Raw genomic sequence first — 15,270 nt, forward strand, 5'->3', positions numbered from 1 at the left:
AATATAATAAGTCAAATTGAAAAAATCGCATGCGATAAAAAATATGAAAAAATAAAAAAATGTCACAAAATACTACAAAATCTATATTTACATAATTTTTCACTTATTTTTATGCGATTTTTTTAGATTTTGTACTTTTATGTCAAGAGGCCATTCTGAATTGACAAAATTTGTCAAAATCGGTCCAGCCATTCTTGAGATATAAGCATTCCATCTAACATTCCTTTCCTTTGTATATACACATTGTATATATTTCGCTATATATATCCGATATATTTACTATCGGCATCGACGTAACGGTCAGAATTGACCTCTTCGTCTATTTATGATTTCGCCGGGACTAAAAATATTCGCGGTTTAATAGAAATTTGACTTTTATTTAACACAAATGTTATAGTCTTTTTCATCCACTAAATATTACCCGATGACCATCAAAATTGGAAGGCTTCTGCCCAGACCGAAGCTCTAGCCCCGTGCTAATTTCCGCGACGATTGCTCCATAATTGCGACCTGTAGAGCAAATGCAAAATCCGGAATTTTTTCAGTTTTTGGTCCATTTCGACCCCTAAATATTATGCGATCATCTCCAAAAGAAATAGGGTTCTATTCTGACCTTAAACCCACCTCCGTTCTAAATTTCGTGAAGATAGGTCCATAATTGCGACCTGTAGAGTGATTACAAATTAACATGGACAGACGGACGGACGGACATACATAGCTAGATCGACGAGATAGGAAGATCCATATATACTTTCCTATGTGGGAAATCAATATTTCGTGGTGTTACATAATTTTTGGCCCAATCAAACTTATAATACCCCCAACACATAGTGTTGTAGGGTATAAACATAATTCGATTTTGCAGCAACGTTGCAAATCTTAATATTTGCGTCAGATTCGAAAATGGAAAATATCGGCCCACTCTATCAAGAACCTCCCCCACAAAGGGTCATAATTTTGAATAAAATGTGAAATAAGGTTCCGATTTATTTTTCTCGTTTTCAACAAATTTCACACATCTTAATGCTACTACCAACAAAAGATACAAATGGGCCCATCCACCTCCACTAATTGTTAATATTTATATTTCTCATATTTTTCTCAACAAGAAATCTGATGTGAATATGGAATATATCGGCCACTCCTTCTGTTGAAAATTTTCATTAACAATTATTCGCATTAAATTGGAAATAATTTTTCGATTTTCTTTAAATGTTGCACATCCCAATATTTTTATCCGTATTAGAGGAAATAAATTCATCGGCCCCTATGCCTGGAACCTCGTACATATTTCAAAATTTTACAAAAATTATCACAAATAAAGGAAGTAGTCGATATAGTCCAAATCGGGCCCGTTGAAATTTTATAAAGAATTACAAAAAAAGGTTAGTACAGGTCCCGTAACAAAATAACTTATTTCAAGTAGATCGTACCACGTATCAATATTTGGCTTTAGAGCAGTTATAGTTTTCTATAGAGTGCCTGATATCACTTGGAGAGGGATTATATTAAAAAAAATTATATTGCGAGTTGCACAAAATGTAAACGTACGTCCCCAAATTCACTCCATTTGGGAACAATAAACCTGAAGTTGGATTAAAATCATATATCGGAGCTATATCCAAATCTTAGCCGTTCTCGATCAAATTTAGCAAAGATTTTTCCGAGCGTTATAAGATATTTGATATTTGCATTGTTGTCGAATGCATATTACTAATGTGAGAGATTGGTGATTGGATTGGATTGGATTATGTGGTGTAGGGTATAACTAACACTATGTGGTGCATGTTGTAAAAATTCTGCAAACTATGAAAATAGAGTAAAAAAATAAAAATAAAAAACTGTACGCTTTGACGGTCCGAACTTTGTGTGCACTTCACATAGACAATTTTCTGTGGAACACTATTCTGTCAGTAGGTACTACTATTAAGAAATTCAAACAAGAAATATTAAACAATTCCGGTGAATAATGTCGCTAAAATCGTCAACATATCGAATATAGGGAGGTGCCGTTGTATGGGGTCTATACGAAGGCGTGGACCACCACAGAAAATTTTCTGCCATAGGCTATAATATCCATTACGAACTTCAAATAACAAATTTATAGTAATTCCGATGAATAATGTCTCTAAAATCATCAAAATACCGAATATCGGAGGTACCGTTATATGGGGGCTTTACCAAAACGTGGACCTGCACAGACAATTTTTTGTCATAGGCTATAATATCTATTACGAACCTCAAATACCAAATTTAAAGTAATTCCGATGAATAATGTAGCTAAAATCATGAAAATACCGAATATCGGAAGGTACCGGACCTACATGGCCCATTTTCAATACCAAAATTCCTGAAGACATAATATACATTTAAAAAATTTTATAATTTTATTTTTTCATTTCGTTCGAAAGCTAGACGGAAAGAGTTATATCCATTGTTATGGAGTGTATAATACAGATTTGGGGAACTCAGTTACGAAATTGAATGAACCAATTTCCTCAAAATTAGAAAGGGTGCTAGCCTGAATCTGACATCATATATAAAACATCATTGTTGAAGGGTGTAAATTACGTCTTTAGGTGACTTAAATATGGGAGCTGTAGGTATATCTTATCCGATTTTCACCAAATTAGACACACTTGTCCAACCTCGACAATACCATATCAAACCACAAATCACTCCTCTTGGTATCACCGTCTCCGGTACCTTACCCATAATACTGGACATATTACATACTTAGAAACAAGTAAAATTCTCGGCTTCTAGATCTCTTTATTTCTAAATAGCAATATGATCTTAATATTTGTACTTTAAATGCCTAAAAACATAATACTCTGCATCATAGGGTGATGTAGGGTGTAAATACACCTTCTACAACCTATTTTTGTCTCTTTTGTACCTCCTTGCATATGTGTATAATTATTTGCTTTTTAACTTTTACTATGCGAGAATAACAAATCCAATTTTCAATAAAGGCACATCAAACCACCAACACACGCACACACACACAAACGTGCACACAAATATTCTCACACATGCGTGTCTTTTCAAACAGTCAATTGTTGTTGCCTTGTCAAAATGCCGCCGCAAACAAAATCCACGGGACACCATAAACCGGCAACCATATTGAGCCTATAAAACTCCTTTAACTGGTCAATTGTTATGAGAATTGTAGTCACCAGGAAGCCGGGTGTATGTGTGTGTGTGTGTGAGTGCTTCGTAGTTTGTGTTTAAGTGCCACTGAATTGTTGTTCATGTGTTGTTTTTGGTTATTCTCGCCGCTCATGGGAATGAGGCCATGGAGGAGGTTTCAATTGAATTGCTGGATTGAATTTCCACCCACTTCTATTCTATACAAAGTATTTTATACCATAACCTCAAATTTACGACCATATTAATTTGGTTGTGTTATTAGGACACACACACGGACACTCATACACACACCGAATAAACGGTCTTTTGTTTATAACCTCATTTCACTGGCCATTTCTAAATAGTTTATGACGCTGAATAAATAAAGCTCAGTACTAGTGGGGGCCAATGCTTTATATACTTGACTAACTACTAAAATAATCTATGGCAGGGATATACATACTAAACGATGATGAATGTGTATCTCTCGTCTTTGAAAGGCTAAAATGCTGGTGGGTCAGTATGGAAAATTATGCAAAACACCATTCCGGTGTTAACTGGGTTATTTGGTGTGAAAATAATTTTAGGAACTAATGGTTTTTGAAAATGTCAGTAAATTAAAAAAAAAGAAGATTTAAAGTTACCCTAAATTTTTGGTAAAGCTTTGTTTTAATGGTCGTCTAAGCCTTTACCTCAAAAGAATATCTTTAAAATAACTTGTTTTATTGTTTATACCCTACACCACATAGTGGTAAGGGTATTATGTCTTTGTGCATTTGTTTGTAACATGGAGAAGGAAACGAGATAGACCCATAGTTACTTTTGAGAACCTTCATAGAATCACTTTCTGAGTCGATTTATGCATGTCAGTCCGTCCGTCCGTCCGTCCGTCTGTCCATGTATTCTTGTGAACAAAATGCAGGTCGCATTTATTATCCGATTGAGATGAAATTTTCCAAACAATATTTTTTTGGCCCAAGGACGAACCCTATTGAACGGATCAAATTTAGATATAGCTCCCATATATATCTTCATCCGATTTCGGGTTAAATGTGCACCAAATGTCCACTATCAGTCCAAATTACCTGAATTTTGGCACACCCAACCGAGTTCGGCCTAGAAGCAAGTATATCAAATTTGGAGAAAATCGGTTCAGATATAGCTATAGCTCCCATATATATCTTTCCTCCGATTTGATCTTTAAGTCCCTCACATTCCTACTATGCACTCCACAACCGTGATATTTGGTACCAGGTATTAGATGGAGCACAGAAATAGCTGTTTTAAATTTTATCGAAATCGGTTCAGATTTGGATATAGCTCCCATATATATCTTCATCCGATTTCGGGTTAATTGACCACTAAATGGCCAATATCAGCCCAAATGGTCCGAATTTTGGCACATGTGACCGAGATTAGCCTTAAAGCAAATACAACAAATTTGGAGAAAATCGGTTCAGAAACAGCTATAGCTCCCATATATATGTTTTATCCGATTTGGTGTTTAAGCCTCTCACATTCGTAATATGCACTCCACAAGAATGATATTAGGTACCAGATATAAAATACAGCCCAGAAATAGCTGTTTGTAGTTTTATCGAAATCGGTTCAGATTTGGATATAGCTCTCATATATATCTTCATCCGATTTCGGTTTAATTGTGCACCAAATGGCCGATATAAGTCCAAATGGACTGAATTTTAGTACATCGGACCAACTTCAGCCTAGAAGCAAGTATATCAAATTTAGTGAAAATCGGTTCAGATATAGATATAGCAACCATATATATGTTTCATCCGATTTAGTGTTTTAGTCCCATACATTCGTAATATTCACTCCACAACCGTGATATTTGGTACCAGGTATTAGATGGAGTACAGGAATAGCTGTTTTAAATGTTATCGAAATCGGTTCAGATTTGGATATAGCTCCCATATATATCTTCATCCGATTTCGGGTTAAATGTGCACTAAATGGTCAATATCAGCCCAAATCACCGTAATTTTCGTACATAAGACCGAATTCAGTCTAGAAGCTAATACGTAAAATTTGGAAAACCCGGTTCGGAGATAGCTATAGTTCGTAAAATGCACGATAGAATTAGATAGATTTTGATTTTGTACCAAATATCTCATAGAGCTCTGAAATGCCCTGTATAAATCTTTTTACGAGAGCTCTACTAAATATGTATAGTGGTGTAGGGTATCATATAGTCGGCCCCGCCCGACTTTTGAGCTTTCCTTACTGGTTTTATTTTATTAATATACTTTAAAATTTTCAGAATTATATTATTACATGTGTCTCAATGAAACAAGTTAGAAAATCTCAGAAAAGCTTTTCTAGGGGAAATTTCGGCACTATTTGTACATTTTTGAGAGATGTTATTTGTATTCAAAATTTTGATACTTCAAGAAAGACGTACTAGAAAGAGTCGACCAATACCATATATTTTTGTGACAGAGCTCAGAGTGATTCAAATATTATCGGTTTGCTTAATACGTGAATTATTTTTATACCCTCCACCCAGAAAAGTAGGGTATTTTAACTTTGATATACCGTTTGTAACATCCCTAAATATTCGTCGTAGACCCCATAAATTAAAAAATTTTATGATAAAAATTAGAGCTTCAAAACTTGATATAACAATTTGTATTGTGTCTAGGATGATTGGTTTTGAAAATGAGATATATCGGTCCAAGTTTTGGTATAGCCCCTATATAACGGTACCTCCCGTTGATTTGTTGACTTTTTCATATATTTCATCGGATTTGTCTAAAAATTGGTATTTATTGGACATAATGGGTTCTAGCTCTAGTATGGCGAAACATTTTATATAGGGCCACGTTTTTGTATAGACCCCATATAACATTACCTTCCGATATTCGGCATTTTTACGATTTTTGCCACATTTTTCACGAATTTGTCCAAAAATTGGAATTTGTAGTTCATAATTGGTTCTTGCTCCGGCGGCTGAACATTGAATATTTAGCTTCACGTTTTCCTATACCGCACATATAACGATACCCACCTATATTAAGTATTTTGAAAATCCTAGTCACATTTACTCATGAAATTGTTTCAAAATTGGTATTTAGGAAGATTGGACAATTCTTGAAGTATAAAATTGTCTATAGAGTTTCCCGTTTTGGTATGGCACCTATACAACAGCTTCAACCACATTATGGATTATTGAAAAGTTTAATAGTTTTATCCAAATGGGCTCACTGGTATTTACAGATATTTTTATATAAAAACCAGTAAGGAAAAGTCATAAGTCAGGCGGGGCCGACTATATGATACTCTACACCGCTATGCATATTTAGTAGAACTCCCGTAAAAAATGGATTTATTTGAAGTAGATCATACCGCCTATTAACATTTGGCTTTAGAGCTGTTATAGTTTGATTTCAAAGGCAACTAATATATGGGAGGCATATCCAATTCTGAATCGTTTTTCACTAAATTTGAGGAGACATTTTAATCTTTTATACCAAATAACATTGCTATAGAGGGCATGCTATCACTTCGAGAAGTATATGTTACAAACCAGTAAGGAAAAGTCAAAAGTCGAGCGGGGAGGACTATATGATACCCTGCACCACTATGCATATTCAGTAGAGCTCCCGTAACAGAAGAATTTATTTCAAGTAGATTATAGCACCTATCAACATTTGGCTTTAGAGCAGATATAATTTGCTACAGACTGCTCGATATCACTTGGAGAAAGATTATATTAAAAAAAAATATATCGGAGCCGCGTTCCACAAAATGGAAACGTGGCTGATATTAGCCATTATCTCCACAATAAATCTGAAATCGGATTAAGGATATATATGGGAGATATATTCAAATCTTAACCGTTCTAGGTAAAATTTGGCAGAGGTATTTCCGAGTTCTATAACATAGCTGGTGCCAAATATCATTGTTGTCAAATGCATATTACGAATGTGAGGGACTTAAACACCAAAGATAAATATATGGGAGCTATATCCAAATCTGAACCGATCTCGATGAAATTTAGCAGAATTATTTCTGGGCTGTATCTGTTATCTGGTACCAAATATCATTCTTGTGGAGTGTATATTGCGCATGTAAGGGACTTAAAGCCCTCATCAAACATATATATGGAAATTATAGTTATATCGGAACCGATTTTCACCGAATTCGATGTACTTGCTTCTAGATTGAATTCGGTCGGATGTACCAAAATTCAGGACTTTTAAACTGATATTGGCCATTTGGTGCAAAATTAACCCGAAATCGGATATATATGACAACTATATCCAAATCTGAACCGATCTGGACAAATTTTAATACACTTATTTCAGAGCTGTATCCGATATCTGGTACCAAAGATCATTGTTGTGAAATGCATATTACGCTTCTGAGGGACTTTAGACACCAAATTGGTTATAACATAAATATGGGAGCTATAGCTACATCTGAACCGATTTTCTCCAAATTGGATTTACTTGCTTCTATGCTGAATTCGGTGAGATTTGCCAAAATTAGATCATTAGGACTTATATTAGCCATTTGGTGCACAATCAACCCTTTTTCAATAGGGTTCGTCCTTGGGCCATACAAATATTGTTTGGAAAATTTCATCTCAATCGGATAACAAATGAGACCTGCATTTTGTTCAGAAGAATACATGGACAGGCGGACTGGTTCTATGAAGATCCTCAAGAGTAACAATGAGTCTATCTCGCTTCTTTCTCCATGTTTCAAAAAAATGCACAAAGACATAATACCCTTAACACTATGTAATGTAGGGTATAAAAAAGAATCCGTTGAAAACTTCGTTTAAATCTTGAAAGTACCGAATATAGGGAGTTGCCGTTATTTTGGGGTATAGACCCCAAGAAGATGTGGACCTGTATCGGCAATTTTCTCTCAAAGGCTGAAGTATCCATTAGGAACTTCAAATACGAAATTTGAAACAATCCCGGTGAATAATATCTCTGATATCAGCAAAATACCGAATATGGGGAGGTACCGTTGTATGGGGGCTAATCGAAGACTTGGACCGTCATAAGCGATTTTCTGTCATAGACTGATCTTCAAATACGAAATTCGAAACAATTTCGGTGAATAATGTCGCGAAAATCATAAAACTACCGAATATCAGGAAGTACCATTATATGGGGGCTATACATACGAAGACGTGGACCTGCATGCGCTAGTTTTGTAGTACATATTGCAAACTTTAAATACGAAATTTTAAGCAATTCCGGAAAAATCGCTTAAATCGTCAAAATATCCAATATACAACGGTACGAAGGATATTCGATATGGTGTATCAATGTAGACAATTCTCCAAATTGTTAGAAGTCATATTTATAAGCACTAGATTTTAATTGGATTTAACTTAGAGCTATATACGTGTATTTTTAAAAAATATTTTATGCTGAACTTATTGTGATACAATATTGAATTTTTTCAAATAAGATTTTCCGAAGGACTCCTAAAGCTGTAAACGTGTATTTTTTAAATGACTTTCTGAAGGATCCTTTGTGCACTGAATATGGATTTTTTTTCGAAATAACCACCAATATAAAAAAGTCGATTCTTTACTGAGACATAAACATGAATTTTTAAGAAGAATTTCTGAAGGGGTCCCAGTGACATAAATGTTCGTAAGCGAAAGGTACTAATACCTAAAATTCTACTGATATTATTCCCACTTCCCATATTACATTCCAAAATTCAATGAAATATATATTCTAAATGTTATGACCTGTCTTCCACAAAAATAAAACAAGTGGAGGGTATTAAAAGTTCTGCCAGGCCGAACAGAAAAGTTCTGCTTTTTTACTAGTTTTAAATTGAAGGACTCCTAATTTAAGGTTTTAAGAATCTTTTAAAAAGTTATGGAATTTTTAAAAACTATTTTGAAGAAATCTTTTAGCTATATTCGTGGTTTGTTAAAAAGGAATTTTTGAAGGACTTTAACAGCTACCAACCTGGATTTTAAAAAAGATTTTACTGTGGACATTCAGAGCTATTAAAATTTGAAATCCAAAACGATTATCCGAAGGAGTCTCACAACTTAATAATGTTATTTAAGAAGATTTCCTGAAGGACCTCTTGAGCTGCAAAGGTGGTTTCTAAAAAAGATTTTCGGAAGGACTTATTAAGGTAAAAGAGTGGACTTTTTAAAAGGATTTCCGAAGGAACTCTTTTTAAGAATATTTTCTGGAGAAACCCTGAAGATTTAAACTAAGATTTTTAAAAAGATTTTCTGAAGGGCTCCCAGTGACATAAACGTCCGTAAACGGAAGGTACTAATTACTTAAATTCTACTGCTATTATTCCCATTTCTAGTTATAATTTTTATTATATTGCTAAATTCCATGATACAAACTTCCAAAATTGTATTTCAATTTACACTGATACAATACATCTAATCCAATCAATTTCAAATACTCTCTCCTCACTTATCGACTCTATCGATTTTTGAGGGAACAACATTGATGTCCTATCCATCGCCCAAACGTAAATGTGGAGAACATGTCTAAGTATCGTTACATACATACATATATTTTCGATATTATGGCCAATGGCTATTTTCGTTACTTTTCAATTGCTTGTCAAAAAAAAAAAAACAGAGTATCCTAGGCGAATTGAGTTCGACGCCAGCCGTAACACCCATTTATTAAATATTCTATGAAACGAAAGGAGGATACTTTCTAAGAAACTTACTTTTTCGTGTTGCTGTTTGTTGTTCGCTCTGTTCCCCGTATCCACATTTCCACATTTTCCAGAATGTGTGCAAACAAAGGGGTTTGCTCTGTTTACTTTTGTGGTAATATTTAAGTGGTTAAACAAAAAAATGTTGGCATGAAATTATTTACTCTTAGCTCATTCATCATCTCATATTTTTTATTTTGTTGGATTTGTTGAAGTGGTGCTTGAAAAAAATACATGTTGAAGGAAACGCAATTTTTTATAGGAAGTGTGAAATGACATAAGGTATGAAGGTGTATGAAGCAGAGGGAAATATAATATGTAAAAAGGACATTTATTATAATACGATAGCCAAATCAGGGAGGATAATTTTTTTTATAAAATCTTGGGCTCATAACACAAACTATGAACGAGCATTTGCAAAGAAGATTTTCGGAAAATTTGAGGGCCTCTTAAGTGGATTTTTTTAAGAAAATTTAATAAAGATAGTTAAGAACTGGATTTAAAAAATTTTTCAAAATTGAAATTAAAAATACTTTCTAAGGACTTTATAGCTATTGACAGGGATATTTAGATAATATTCTGCGAAGCATCTCAAAAATATGACAGTTTATTTTGAAGAAGATTTTGTTCAGATGTTTCGATTTTTGAAGGACCTTTAGATAGATAAAGTCGGCCTTTTCAAATTGATTTTGGGAAGGATCTTTAGATATTGAAACATGAATTTTTCGAAAGATTTTTTAAGGGCTATAATCTTGGATTTTCTAAAAAAAATTAAGGACTGCTAATATAGAGCTTTAATAATCCTTAAAAAATTGGGATTTTTTTTTAAACTATTTTGAATGATTCTAAGAGCTTTATTCGTGGTTTGTTTTTTTTTTTGTACGCATTTTTTGTTACAAAGGAATGTTTGAATGACACCAACAGATACCAACGTGGATTTTTAAAAATAAATTTTTAAGGACTCTATCAGCTACCAACGCGGATTTTTTAAAAAGGAATTTTTAATGGACTCCATCAGCTACCAACGTGGATTTTTTTAAAAAAAGGAACTCCAACATCTACCAACGTGGATTCTTAAAAAAGGAATTTTAAAGGACTCTATCAGCTACCAACGTGGATTTTTTAAAAGGAGTTTTTGAAGGACTCCCACATTTACCAACGTGAATTTTTAAGAAAGAATTTCAAAGGGCTCTAATCCAAAGTGGATTTTTTTAAAAACGAATTTTTAAACGACTCCAACAGCTACCAACGTGTATTTTTTAAACAGAAATTTTAAAGGACTCCACCAGCTAATAACGTTGATTTTTTTAAAAGGAATTTTAAAGGACTCTATCAGCTACCAACGTGGACTTTTTTTATAAAAGAGTTTTTAAGACTCTAACAGCTATCAAGGTGGATTTTTAAAGGACTCTATCGGCTACCAACGTGGATTTTTTAAAAAGAATTAACAGCTGCCAACGTGTATTTTTCAAGAACGAATTTTTAAAGGACTCTTACTGCCACCAAAGTGGATTTTTTTTTAAAAACGAGTTTGTAAGGACTCTAACAGCTACCAACGTGAATTTTTTAAAAAGGAATTTTGAAGGACTTTATCTGCTAAAAACCTGAATTTTTTAAAAAGGAATTTCAAAGGACTCTATCAGATAACAATGTGGATTTTTTAAGAAGCAATTTTTAAAGGACTTTAACAGCTACCAGCCTGAATTTTTTAAAAAGTAATTTCAAAGGACTCTAGCAGATACCAATGTGGATTTTTTAAGAAGGAATTTTTAAAGGACTCTAATAGCTACCAACGTGGATTTTCTAAAAATAATTTTTAAGGACTCTAACAGCCACCAACGTGGATTTTTTAAAGATAAATTTTTAAGGACTCTATCAGCTACAAACGTGAATTTTTTAAAGATAAATTTTTAAGGACTCTATCAGCTACAAACGTGGATTTTTTAAAAAGAATTTTTAAGGACTCTAACAGCCACCAACGTGGATTTTATAAAAGGTTTTTCTAAGGACTCTAACAGCTACCAACGTGGATTTTTTAAAAAGAATTTTTAAGAACTCTAACAGCTATAAATGTGGATTTTTAAAAAAGAATTTTTAAGGACTCTAACAGCTATAAATGTGGATTTTTAAAAAAGGATTTTTGAAAGACTCCAGTAGCTACCAACGTTGATTTTTTAAAAAGAAATTTTTAAAGGCCTTTAGCAGCTACCAACGTTGATTTATAAAAAGGAATGTTTAAGGACTCTATCAGCTACCAACATGGATTTTTTAAAAAGGAATTTTAAATGGCTTTAACAGTTACCAACGTGTTTTTTAAAAAAGACATTTTTAAAGGACTTTAACAGTTACCAACGTGTATTTTAAAAAGGAATTATTATGGACACCCAGAGCTTTTAACCGTTAATGTCCAAAACGATTTTCCAAAGGACTCTCGCAAACAAATAATGCTGAATTTACTAAGATTTCCTGAAGGACTTCTTAAGCTGCAAAGGTGGTTTCTAAAGAAGATTTTCGGAAGGACTACGAAGGTATAAACAAAGACTTTTTAAGAATATTTTTTGAAGAGACTCGGAAGATTTAAACACAGATTTTAAAGATTTTCTGAAGGGCCTTTTTAGGACCATGGATTTTTTAAAAGGATTTTCTGAAAGACCACTTAGGGATTATCGTGGACTTTTCAAGAAGATTTTCTAAGGATGTTTATTCCTTAAGAGATAAACTTAGACTTTTAAAGAAGATTTCCTAAATGACCTCTTAAGGTATAGACGTTGACTTTTTAAGAAAATTTCCTGATGGACCTCTTAAGGTATAGACGTGGACTTTTTAAGAAGAATTTCTGAAGGATCTCAGAACAATAACACGCAGATTTCAAAAAGGTTTTCCAAAGAACCTCCTGAGGTATAAACGTGGACATTTTAAGATGATTTTCTGAAAGACATCTTAAGGTGTAAATGAGGACTGTTTACGAAAATTTTCTAAAAGACCTTATAGAGTATAAAAAGATTTTCTGAAGGTCTTTCTAGGTTATATACGTGGGTATTTTAGGAATATTTTCTAAAGGATATCCTAGGTTACATTCGTGGACCTTGTAAGAAGATTTTCTGAAGGACCTCATTATGCATAAACTTTGATTTTTTAAGAAGATTTTCTGAAGGAGCTCTCTATGTATCAAATTAGGTATTTGTAGAAGATTTTCAAAAGGACTGTTAAGGTGGACTTTTTTACAAGATTTTCTAAAGCACTTCCTTCGGTATTATTGTAGACATTTTGAAAAGATTTTATTAAGGACCTGTTAAGGTTAAACGTAAATTTTTTAACAAGATTTTCTAAAGCACCTCCTATGGAATGTATGTAGACTTTTTGAGAAGATTTTATTAAGGGCCTGTTAAGGTTTAAACGTAAATTTTTTTAAAAGATTTTTCGAAGGACTTTTTTAGATTTTATGTAGAATTTCTTAAAGTATGAACGTGGACATTTAAAGAAGATATCATGAAGAATCTTTTAAGTTATAAAATTGGACTTCTTAACAAGATTTTCTGCTGGATTTCTTAAGGCAAAAACGTGGCTTTTTTGGAGGAGTTTTCAAGGTATACGCGAGAACTTTTTAATAAGATTTTCTGCTGGACTTCTTAAAGCACAAACGTGGATTTTTTGAAGGAGTTTTCACACACGAGAACTTTTTTAGAAAGATTTTCTGAAGGGCCTTCTAAGGTATAAACATAGACTTTTTCAAATATTTCCTGAAGAAACTCTTAAGGAATAAACGGGAAATTTTTAAGAAGATTTCCTGAATGAACTTATAGGCTGTAAAAGTGAACATTATAAGAAGATTTTCTGAAGGGTTTCTTAAGGTGTAATGGTGGACTTCTTACGAAGATTTCCTGAAGTATTGCTTAAGGTTCATACGTTTACTTCCTAAAAAGATTCTGAAGGACCTCTTAAGGTATTAAGCAGGACTATTGTAGAAAATTCTCTGAAGGACCCCTTAAAGTATAAACGTTGAGTTGTTTTAAAGATTTTCTAAAGGACCTTCAAGATTATCTAAATTACAACTAAAAGCTAGGATCTTCTATTATTTTGTAAAGATCATTCAAGAATTTTTAAAGTCGTGGTTGTTTTTTTAATATTTTGTAAAAATATTTTCTTAAGGATCATTTAAGTTCGGAAAACTAGTTTCCCAAGATTTGTAATATTTTTTGAAAATAGTGTCGCCAGGACTATTGAAGTCTTGAAATATCTCTAAAATATTTTCTCAAGGCTCAAACAGCCATGAACTTAATTAAATATTTTTTTCGAAGGTAATTAAAATCGTAGATATCCAAAAAACTGTCTTGAAGATTTTGTAAAAAAATTAAGGATCGAGGATTCTTGGAATATTTTTTCAAGGATAAAGGATAATTCAAAAAAATATAAATCATCATAATAATGATAAAATTAACAATTTACACTTTTTTAGAGTTCTTGAAAAATATTTTTAAATAATCCAAATCTTTAATGATATCTAACGAAATATATTTAAAAATCCATGATTCTTTAGGAAGTGTTTTCGAAAATTCTACAATTTTTGAAAAAATAAAGATCCCTTTAAAATGTTTCCAACTAAAATTAGGGCTTTTACATCTGTCTAATATTTTGTATTTATTTACATATTACCAAGCAGACTCCTTTCATTATATTATCTCCAAAAGTCCTTTAAATCTCTCTCTAACCACATCAATCCTTTGCTTAAAAACAAAATACCAATTTACAACAAATTTGACTCCTTTAAATATAATAACCGGAAATGTTAACTAATACTCTGGTGTACTTGATGTTATCCTCTCGTTTTTTCAGTTTAATAATGAACTTCCTGCAGGTTATAATAATGTACGATTTAAACGACCCTTGGGACAGTGTTCGATCCATACAGACATGTGTAACATTAAATGCAAGCAAGACAACACAACTCCATACATCCATTGTTGCCTTGCCTTGCTTGCCCGAATATGTCTTCAATGGCGCTTTATTCGTAGATAAAAAGGACATTTTCAAAACATGTTGGACAAGACACGCACCAACACAAGCACACACACACAAACGCACTGTAACCCTTTTCCCGGCTCGAACTCTTCGAACAGACAAAAAATCTCCCTTCAGTTAGTCCCTTTTGAAAAATAGACACAAAAACATATGTACAGCCCAAAGAATACATGGAAGGTGTGTATGCATTTGATGGCTGCATGGCATCCTTTGGAACATGGCATAGCCATGTAATCACATTTCGCTTTCATTACAAACACTGCGAGAGAGAAGACCAGTGTCTCCCAATTTTTGCCTTTTTTTTTTTGTTGGTTGGGTGCATCAATGGCTGATGTTTGATGTGAACAATTTTGTGCACTCACACAGACACACTCAAACACCCACAGAAACAAATTTCATTTTGTTAAGCTCCCTGCTCTAAGCCAC

The sequence above is a fragment of the Musca domestica genome, unplaced genomic scaffold, assembly GCF_030504385.1.
Source record: "Musca domestica strain aabys unplaced genomic scaffold, Musca_domestica.polishedcontigs.V.1.1 165, whole genome shotgun sequence".
In the NCBI taxonomy this organism is placed as follows: domain Eukaryota; kingdom Metazoa; phylum Arthropoda; class Insecta; order Diptera; family Muscidae; genus Musca; species Musca domestica.